General features: G+C 39.0%; 1 long non-coding RNA gene across 1 annotated transcript; it reads left to right on the top strand.

Annotated features, from left to right (window-relative positions):
• The first annotated feature begins 5,307 nt into the window (after positions 1–5,307).
• Positions 5,308–7,427, top strand: LOC128248881 (uncharacterized). The gene is made up of 2 exons (XR_008265014.2): positions 5,308–5,539; positions 6,892–7,427. It is a non-coding gene; the product is annotated as an uncharacterized LOC128248881 (long non-coding RNA).
• The last annotated feature ends 911 nt before the right edge of the window (positions 7,428–8,338 follow it).

Below are 8,338 nucleotides of genomic sequence, written 5' to 3'. Positions count from 1 at the left end.
GACGAGCGTGTCTGCATACGCGGACGACGTCACCGTCATAGTGTCGAGCCAAAAGCACATCGAGCTGGTCGGTGAGAGACTAAAAGAATACGAAGCGGTAACGGGAGCAAAAATTAACCGGGATAAGTCAGTGGGCTTGCGGCTCGGCACCTGGAGAAGCAAGCCCATGCCGTCTAACAGCGTCTCCACCGTGGGACGCTGGACAGACGGGCCGGTTAAATTGCTCGGAGTCTGGTTCGGTCCGGACCTCCAAATGGAGAAGAACTGGGGCGAAATAACGACTAGGGTGGTCACTCTCACCCGGCAATGGGCCGAGAGGAAGCTATCCCTAAAAGGTCGGGCGAAGGTGGCGAACGCGTACATTGCATCCGTCATCGAATACCGTCTGACTGTCGTGCCTTGTCCCGACCCTACCATCACTAAACTGGAACGCATACTCTTCCGCTTCTTGTGGAAGGGAAGCGTTCCGATGGTTAGGCGATCCATTTGCTGTCAACAGCCGCTAAATGGAGGGCTGGGTATGCTGTGGTTGATGATGCGCAGACATGAGCTGAGACTGCGACATTTCCGGCGCTTCCTAGACGCTTTCCCGCAGCTCGTCTCCTTAGCCGAACTGCAGTCGTGGATTAAACAGACACCTAGGCTCGGCGAATGGCACCGCGAGTGTCGCGTTGCTCTCAAGCAACTCTGCCGTCCGGGACCAATCTTGTGCAACTTTGATTCCACAAAAGCGTTCTATAGAGGATTAGTGGAGGGAAGGTGCGACGACGATCTCGGGCAGAATCTGGGCGTCGACGAGGAACACCTGACCCGCCTGTTCAGGACAACTTTCGGGCCGGGACCTATGGACAACCACCAGAGATCCCTGGCCTGGCAGTGCTATCGAGAAGCATTACCCGTTCGGGATAAGCTTTACAGACACGGTTCGAGACACACCGGACCGACATGCCCGAGATGCGGTCAGAGCGACGAAACCGTTCTGCACGCACTCGTGCAGTGTCCAAAGATTTCCGACCTGTGGGCTTGTGCCGAACGGCTGCTGTCACGTGTGGGACGAGTCCGCCTGTCAGCCGAGTCTATTGTGCAAATTGCTCCACCACCGTCCCTCAACAGGGAAGGCAAGGCAGTGTTCATCATACTGGTGACCATGGTGAAAGAATGTGTGTGGTGGACCCGAGCGAAAGGATTAGAGACGAAAACTTACCTCTCTGGCCAATCGCTCATCAGCTTTTACAAGTATCGCTTGAAAAGGAAGGTGAGAATAGAGAGACAGTTTTTGTCTCGTGAAAGTTTCATTAAAAGGTGGGTGAATGTAGCAAAGATGGTGCGTGCGAGTGACGATACCTCTTTGAGCATGATCCTATAAATCGAGAAAAAAAAAATTTAAAAAAAGAGAGAGAGAGAGCACTTCGCTCTCATGTGTCTATTCCCTGCTGAGGTTACCATGGTCTTTTCCGTAGGCTTTTCTCTCCATGTATAAATCTAATGTTACCCCATTTTACACAATTTACATTTTCTCTGATATACGATACCCCCATTTTTTTTTGCCCCTACTGATCCCTTTTGATCGGAGCTTTTTTTTTTTCTTAAAGAAAAGCTCTACAGTTGTATTTGTCCCCTCGGTGTGCAGCCCTGTGTGGCTAATAAAATAAAGTTATCTATCTATCTATCTATCTATCTATCTATCTATCTATCAATCTATCCATCTATCTATCAATCTATCCATCTATCTATCTATCTATCTATCTATCTATCTATCTATCTATCTATCTATCTATCTATCAACATTCCTCCTCCCTCTCTCTATCTTTCGTATGTATGTATGTATTTATGCAGTGAAGGCGTGTGGCTTAGTGGTTAGGGCATTCGGCTCACGATGGTAAAGGTCGTGAGTTCGATTCCTGGCGATGCGTTGTGTCCTTGAGCAAGACACTTTATTTCACGTTGCTCCAGTTCACTTAGCTGGAAAAAACGAGTAGTACCTGTAATTCAAAGGGCCGGTCTTGTCACTCTATCACGCTGAATCTCCCTGAGAACTACGTTAAGGGTACACGTGTCTGTGGAGTGCTCAGCCATTTGCACGTTAATTTAACGAGCAAGCTGTTCCGTTGATCGTATCTGCTGGGACCCTCGTCGTCGTAACCGATGGAGTGCTTCTCTTAAATGTATTTATTCGTGTATTCATGCATATATATTACAGTTCTCATATTCGGTTGAAATGTCTTACGTTTAAGCTGGTTCCCATGCATTTCCCCGAAGAGAAGATTACATTCTTAACCTCACCGATTCCTATGGAAGATATAATTTGTAATCTTCAAAATATATGTTGGAAATAAAAGTATGCAGTTAACATATGAGTTTTACCCCATTCACTAAATTTGTATATACATATATATATATATATATATATATATATATATATATATATATATATATATATATATATATATATATATATATATATGTATGTAATTAGTTGTCTGTCTGTCTGTCTCTCTATCCATTTATCTATCTATCTATCTATCTATCTATTTATCCATCTATCTGTTTATCTATCTATCTATCTATCTATCTATCTATCTATCTATCTATCTATTGTTTCCTTCATTTCTTGTCTCTCTCTTTCCCTCTACTTCGTTCTTTTCTCCTCCTCTCTATCTCTTTTCTCTTCCTCCTCCCTCTCTGTTTATATATTTAAATATATATAATATATTACCCGCTTCTTTTTCATATTCAGAAGTATTTTCGTCGGTACTGCAGTAAAACTCTAAGTGAATCACGTTTAGGCAAAGATGTATGGTAAAGAAATTCGCTTTGAAACTCAAAGGTTTCCATTTCGATCCCACTGTCCGGCAACTATTATGGCTTAGGCATATACTGTAAAGTAAATATGGATAGGGGAAACTTCGTGGTAAGCCCCATAATTATAGATGATGATAAATAGATAGTTACATACATACATACATATTTACACATGATGTGTGTGTGTGTGTGTATGTGTGCGCGTGTGTGCATCTGTGTGTGCGTGTACGTGTGTGTCTGTGTGTGCGTGTGCGTATGTGTGTGTGTATATACACACACACACACACACACACACATCTATCGGGAAGGCGTGGGTTTTAGTGGTTAGGGTATTCGATCACGATCGGCGCCGTGTGTTATTGAAGACACTTTATTTCACGTTAACCTTGTCCACTGAAGCACTTGTAATTCATAAGGGCCGGCCTTGTCACATTGTCTGTCATGCTGAAAGGTATGCTTCTTTGTGGAGTCCTCAGTCACTTGCACACTAACTTCACGTGGAGGCGGGTTTTTTTTATACTTCTTGTATTTTCAGAATTAAGAGAAATAAAGTTGTTTTTTAATCTAAAATATACTCACCTTCATTTTTCTACAATGCTCTTCCATCTATCTGGTAGACTTACCAGGCCCCTCTTTCAAAATTCACTTGTCTGTGACGAAAAATACTCCTCCAGTAATGTTCTCACCTCGTTTACAGCATTCATATTTTTCCATCCAAATGATTTTGAAGACTGAGGAATAAATGATAATCAGATGGGGCAATGTCCAGTGAATATGGTGGATGGGGCTTGGTTTCCCATTCAAACTGCTCCAGCCTTTGGAATGTCATCCTCGCTGTATATGGCTGAGCATTATCCTGATGGAAGAGCACCTTTCGTCTTGAAACCAAAGATGGTCGTTTTTCTTCTAGCGCTGACTTGAATGACTGGTTGAATGACCAAAATCCAAGCTTCTCTGCTAGTTTCTCAACAGTTACGATGAGATTTTGTTCCACCAGGGTTTGTAAGACGCTCTCATTGAGCTCTACAGATCTTCCAGGAAAATAGATTTTAAATACTATCGTTTCTGATACACTAGGATAAAAAAAAAAATATCTGACAAGACTAGAGGGTCACGGCCAGAAAGCCTTTGATTAGAGATCAGGTGTGATCTGGGGTGGGGTGGGGTGGGCTGAACTGAACTACGACATAATCATACGCAAGAATGCACATACATGGCCTTTCTCTTTTATTTTTCTCGTTTCTCCGTTGTGCTTTCTCTCTCACACCTGCAAGCATAGATCCTTCTCAGGCTCACTGCTTAGATACACGCTGACGAAGCAGGGTCCTACGTGATCACTCCACCTGCTATAAACAGCTGCCAAATGTCTTTCAAGTCACACTGTGCTCCCGTTAAAAATGAAGGAAGAGAAAAGGAAATGGATTTTAAATAATGGTTTTTATATATTAGTACAAGGCCAGCAACTTTTGGTGGCGCAAAGAAATCGATTACATCAACCCCAATACTTGACTAGTGTTTTATTTTGTCTACTCTGAAAGGATGAAAGGCAATACTGACTTCGGCAGAATGTAAACTTAGAAAGTAAAGAGCCGGAAGAAATACCACTAAGCGTTTTCTTCGACAAGCTAACGATTCTTATTTCTTTATGGCCCACAAGGGGCTAAAACATAGAGGGGACAAACAAGGACACACAAAGGGATTAAGTCGATTACATCGACCCCAATGCGTAACTGGTACTTAATTTATCGACCCCGAAAGGATGAAAGGCAAAGTCGACCTTGGCGGAATTTGAACTCAGAACGTAACGGTAGACGAAATACCGCTAAGCATTTCGCCTGGCGTGCTAACGATTCTGCCAACTCATCACCTTAAAGATTTTAAATAATCTTTTTTTTTTTTAATTAAACACAAGGCCTGAAATTCTTGGAGAAGGAGTTAATCGATTACATCGACCCCCGCCCAGCGCTCAACTGATACTTATTTTATCGATACCGAAAAGATAAAAGGCAAAGTCGATCTCGGCGTAATTTGAACTAAGAGCGTAAAGGTGTGCAAAATGCCGCCAAGCACTTTGTCCAGCATGCTAACCAGTTTGCCAGCGCGCCGCTTTATAAATTTTAAATTATGTCACCACTAATTCACTGAGATAAGAAAACTAAAAAGTTTGAAAAGGTTGGAGGGTCAAGGCTAGAGAGCCGTTGATTGTAGGTCTGATTGTTCAGATCTGATTTGGAAGCTAAACTACGACATGCTCATAAACATACACTTTTATCCTATTTCTCTTTTAATCATCGCCTTTGAAATTTACGTAAATGAATTTATTATATAATATCATGAAATCTAGTTGACGGCCTATCTTTAAAAATTATAATAATTACATTAACTCTTCTCGTACCGCCAATTAATTTAACAAATTAATGACATCATATATACTTAATTGCGCAGATATGTCACATACATTGCATGCTAATAACTGTAATTAAATTTTATTAAAATAATGTTTGGCATAGGCATAATAACACATAAAGTATATAGAAGTATGGTGGTGTCGATGGCATTGATATTAATATATTTCTTGCGCTTCGTTTGTATTTGAATCATAATCATTTCTATCTTCTTGTTTTATATTCTTTTATATTTTTCAGTCATTGGGACTGTGGCCATGCTGGGGTACCACCTCGAAGAGTATTTAGTCGTACAAATGGAACCCAGGATTTATTTTTCTTTTTAAAGACTGGTACTTAATCTTCTGTTTTCCTTTCCTCTCTCATACCAAGAATTTCTGAAGACAGTTCACATTTTCAGAAAGTATAGTCTACCTTATATATAGACTATACTTTTCTGAGCTAGACTTGATCCATCGCCTGATCCTAACTTCACCTAATCAATAGATAATTTTAGTAGTGTTCATTTTGATACAAATATTTCTGAAATAGACTTGACCCACCGTCTTGTTTTAACATCACCACCTAGTTTTTGACTTACTTTCAGCTGGGTTCATTCTGATGCAAGTATTTCTCTGGTGGACGTAACTCATCGCATGGTTTTAATACCACTTCATGGTCTTTAAGATACCTTTAGAAGAGTTAATTATTATTCTCGAATATTCAAATAGTCGTGTATCTAATCGGAATATAACCAATTCAACACGAATTTTCCTTCTCGTTGTTCCCAACAATGCTGCAGGCTATGCAAAAGTCATGTGCGACGAATCCATACAATAAATAATACGTCACCACCTTTTCAATTAGCTATAATAAACACCTAAACAGGTATTTAAGTTATCATTTTATAGAGATGGAGTTCAGAGTCACAGAGAATCTTTTCTTTTTTCCTCTCCCACTGCGGGCGATGCACTTTATTGTGTATTGTTTCAAATCACACATATTTCCAAAATAGGTCAAATAGGTTGATCACATATAGCACAAGTTCATGATATTAATTAATTATTAATAGCCGTGGGAATGGCATGAACGTCACACTCCAATTACTCCATTGATTCCCTAAAATCAATAATTGTCACTCTTTAGGTACAGCAATGGATTCAGTTGCTCTAATGCGTGAAATGAATAAATATTTATCCATTACTGTAAGTTGATATTTTCATAATGGTAGTCGGCATCGCTTTCTTTTGACACGGTATTGATGACTAGCAATACAATCTAACGAGCAAACACCAGGTATATAACCCCATTTTGTTGTTATAAACCACGAAAGCATTAATAGTATAGTCGACTGGTAGGATTTGAACTCGGAAAGCAGTGTAAGGAAAGGAGAGATTGGATGAGGTAGAGTATATAACGTTACTATTTCCGCCAATGCGCTGGCACTGTTTTGTATTTGTGTCTAAGATGAATAAGTTGAAAATATTCCAGTCCACCTAAGTGTAAAATAAGCATCTTATAAAGCAAAACTTACTTCTACAATAAAAGGGAACTCCATATAATTTAATCAATGCTTCTTTGGGTCGCAGTACTGAGCGGTCCTTACTATCACTGTCAAATATTTATTTATATTACATGCTCTCGGCTGAAATAAATCATTTGAGGTTTAAATAACATTACTTTTTTATTCTTTTATCTCTGTCAGATCTGATAGATCTTCATTTACCCAAACATTGGTGTTTCGAAGTCTCTCTAGGGCACTGAATCGTGTATGTTGTCACCACACATCGGTTGAAAGAAGTTGTTTTCCGAAGGCGAAACACACCAGCGATTAGCTTAGTCACGTTCAAATCTGCTCAAAGATGTTAAGAATGAATATACTCCTTATTCTTTTGATTTATGCCGTTATACTTCATCATCATAATTTATTATCAACTTTGCAGACATCGATACGCATCAGCAAATAATTTGTTTAAATCACATAAACAAGAGCGACCATTCTTGTTTAGATTCAGTGATCTGGTAGGGGTGGAGGTGAAATAATAACCTTTGAAGAGATACAAAATCACATCGAAATACCGGTGTTTCAAAGTCCTTCTACGTCTCTGTAACGTGTATGCTGTCAACACATAGTTTGAAGGATGAAGTGTTTTTTGTCTGAAGGCGAAATAAGACAGCTATTAGGATATTCACGTTCAAATCCGCTGGAACATATTAAAAATAAATATAATTATCATTGTTTGTTTTTATCGTTCTTTTTTTGATTTTCTCGTTCTGTTTTTGATTTTCATTCATAATAATTCATTATCAACTTGGCAGACATCAGAACGTATCAATATATAATTTATTTGATGATTTTTATATATTCAAGAACGACCATTATTGTCTAGTCTCAATGATTCGGGAGGGGTAGCTTTGACTGAAGGAATTTAATCAAGTCAAAATGCCTGAGTCTCAAAGTCCGCCAATATCAAGGAAATGCCTGTGTTATCCACACATCGACTGAAGTGAGAAGTTGTTCTCTGAAGGCGAAACACAATAGCAATTTGCATATTCACGTTCAACTCTGCTAGAACATGCTAAGAGTGAATGTACTCACCATTATCTTCATTTACCCGTTTTTGTGAAAATCTTTTACTCTTACTGGATCGAATCTACCAAACTTATTTGTGCAGAGGAATTTGATAGCAGCCTGGCTGCATTATAAGTGACTTCTCTCTACCTCTCTATATACACATTATGTTCTAACTAACTATATTTAGCTGGCAGTTAAGTAGAATTCCGATGCAATTTCTTTTAGTAAAGTTATACTTTCAATAGAGAAAGAAATTTGAAAATACTAAGACATTCTGAAATTACAAAACTCTTCTGAAACATAATTTTTATTCAGAATTTATATACATTTTCTCATATTTTTTTCCTGAATTTCTCAGCGTTTCCTGTTTCTCAGATGTAGATTATAATGCCAATAATGATAACTAAACTGCTTGCCTCAAGTGTTTTCTACTTGGAAAGCAATATTACTTTATCATACACAATTACTGAGGAGAAAGAAAACTTAGAAATATTTTTACTTTTCCGATATTTTATTTCTCGAATAAAAGAGAAAACAACAAAAGCTTGTTTATTTTTTCATACCGTATTTGCCGGTT

The sequence above is a fragment of the Octopus bimaculoides genome, chromosome 10 (assembly GCF_046866305.1).
Source record: "Octopus bimaculoides isolate indiv1 chromosome 10, ASM4686630v1, whole genome shotgun sequence".
In the NCBI taxonomy this organism is placed as follows: domain Eukaryota; kingdom Metazoa; phylum Mollusca; class Cephalopoda; order Octopoda; family Octopodidae; genus Octopus; species Octopus bimaculoides.
Note: the sequence above shows the minus strand (reverse complement) of the source record. Positions and strands in the feature narration are given on the sequence as shown.